This window comes from Schistocerca nitens, chromosome 7 (assembly GCF_023898315.1).
Source record: "Schistocerca nitens isolate TAMUIC-IGC-003100 chromosome 7, iqSchNite1.1, whole genome shotgun sequence".
NCBI classification, from domain to species: Eukaryota; Metazoa; Arthropoda; class Insecta; order Orthoptera; family Acrididae; genus Schistocerca; species Schistocerca nitens.
Window position 1 is genome coordinate 311,406,831 of NC_064620.1, and position 2,500 is coordinate 311,409,330.

Consider the following 2,500-nt stretch of genomic DNA (forward strand, 5'->3'; position numbering starts at 1 on the left):
GGCTTGTACTGAGACATGCATGGCTTAATCTTTGAGACAAGCATATGACTACTGGCAGGATCAACCAGGGAGCTGCGTCAACTAGAGCTGAGCAGCCGGCCGCCCGGGAGTGTGTCCCGGAGGCCCGCGCGAACACGCAAGCGTCCGCTCAATTATTCCGCAAACAGGAGGAGGCTGGGCTCCCCTGCACGATACACCTCGAAACCCTCTCAGGTCCCGGCGGCGCGCAGCGCCGTCCTAAGTACTTGGTCGGGTTCGAGAGAGGCGCAATCGCCCGGAGATAGGCGAGTAGACGCTTTCAGTGCGACCACCCGTGCTCCCAACTGAGCTTGCCGCTGCCGACAGAGGCCCGGGAGCGTGCTGTCGTGGTGTTGCCGGCGGGAGACAACACGCGGCCACAAACAGTGGCCGGGCAGCTCCAACGCCAGCGCCACAGAGGGGCAGAGCCCCACTTGGGTGCCAAAGCGAACTCTCCCAGCACAGCGCACGCGCCAACACATCCGCACAGCTGCGATACAAACCACCTGCGAGAACCGCGGGGGCGACCGAGCAGCAGACGGCGTCGCGGCGCCGAGTGCCGGGCGGCGGCGCATCCTCAACGCACACAGTCCTCAATCGGACCAGCACACTGCAGATGTCCACCGCGCTTCGCACCGGGCCCGCGAGGACCCACTTTGGCCGCACGGCGCCGCGCGTTGGGTGCGCCGGCGCGCAGCTGCGCCGCCTGCCGCGTCCGTCGGCCGGCGCGCCTGCCACTGGGCGCCCCCACCAGCCGGCTGTAGCGCGTGCACCCACGCAGCGCGCGGCCAGCACGCCGGGCGCTCCCCCCTCACCGGCCGGGGACGGTCCCACCCAGCCACCGCCGCGTATCGCTTCATACCCACATGCCCACTCACGTTCGTGGGTATGACGGGTGTCGCTGAAGCAACCAGTTAATACCTGTACCGATTGTCGCAATCAATGATTCACCTCCAGCGTATACAACCGCGCAACAACGGATTTCCAGTTCATTTGCGTAACTTGGGCAGCAAACGTAGACGTCCATCTACATTTGCAAATTCAGTGGGTCTTGCATGCCTGGATGATATGCGTCACGACACGCCACATCAGCCCACATACATGCTGCGACGTATGCACGAGAGAACACGTGGAAGGTGGCCCGCGTACGTATGCGAATGCCATTGCACAGCTGCGAAGCTCATTGAACACGCAAACTCCCGCCTGACGAACTAGAGGCGACAGGGGAGCGATATAAGTCTTACAGCAGTACACATTACAGTGGATAGCGGGACCATGTGGAACGTACGCACCACTCGCTAGATGTTGTGAGGGTACGCACCGTAACATGAATCAATACGCAGGACACCAGAGAGTGCGAGCACTGACCTATGTTGAGAGGGTTGCGATTAGGCAACGCTACATGAATGTTTCAATTCATATAACAATTACAGGTTAGGTTAGGGCCCAACGTAGGTTAGGTTAGGGCCCAACGTAGGTTAGGTTAGGGCCCAACGTAGGTTAGGTTAGGGCCCAACGTAGGTTAGGTTAGGGCCCAACGTAGGTTAGGTTAGGGCCCAACGTAGGTTAGGTTAGGGCCCAACGTAGGTTAGGTTAGGGCCCAACGTAGGTTAGGTTAGGGCCCAACATAGGTTAGGTTAAGGCGCAACATAGGTTAGGTTAAGGCGCAACATAGGTTAGGTTAAGGCGCAACATAGGTTAGGTTAAGGCGCAACATAGGTTAGGTTAAGGCGCAACATAGGTTAGGTTAAGGCGCAACATAGGTTAGGTTAAGGCGCAACATAGGTTAGGTTAAGGCGCAACATAGGTTAGGTTAAGGCGCAACATAGGTTAGGTTAAGGCGCAACATAGGTTAGGTTAAGGCGCAACATAGGCTAGGTTAAGGCGCAACATAGGCTAGGTTAAGGCGCAACATAGGCTAGGTTAAGGCGCAACATAGGCTAGGTTAAGGCGCAACATAGGCTAGGTTAAGGCGCAACATAGGCTAGGTTAAGGCGCAACATAGGCTAGGTTAAGGCGCAACATAGGCTAGGTTAAGGCGCAACATAGGCTAGGTTAAGGCGCAACATAGGCTAGGTTAAGGCGCAACATAGGCTAGGTTAAGGCGCAACATAGGCTAGGTTAAGGCGCAACATAGGCTAGGTTAAGGCGCAACATAGGCTAGGTTAAGGCGCAACATAGGCTAGGTTAAGGCGCAACATAGGCTAGGTTAAGGCGCAACATAGGCTAGGTTAAGGCGCAACATAGGCTAGGTTAAGGCGCAACATAGGCTAGGTTAAGGCGCAACATAGGCTAGGTTAAGGCGCAACATGGGTTAGGTTAAGGGATGGTGTATGAGGGGGGGAGGGGACGAGGTTCGTTCATAGTGATGATGGTAAGTGGACGCCTGAGGCACCCCGAGATGTGTCACGTCAGGATGCACCTTTGGCTCAGGGGAGGTGGTGCGCCGGTTCCGTGGGTGTGGCAAGGGAGTGGCAGACCT

The 2,500-nt window shown here is 57.2% G+C and overlaps 1 non-coding gene across 1 annotated transcript in view; it reads right to left on the reverse strand.

The window, feature by feature from the left end:
• LOC126197161 (small subunit ribosomal RNA) overlaps positions 1 to 71 on the reverse strand; it is a 1,909-nt gene extending 1,838 nt beyond the window's left edge. The window contains exon 1 of the ribosomal RNA XR_007539554.1: positions 1 to 71. This exon is cut by the window's left edge and continues 1,838 nt beyond it. This is a non-coding gene — a ribosomal RNA (small subunit ribosomal RNA).
• Positions 72 to 2,500: the final 2,429 nt, after the last annotated feature.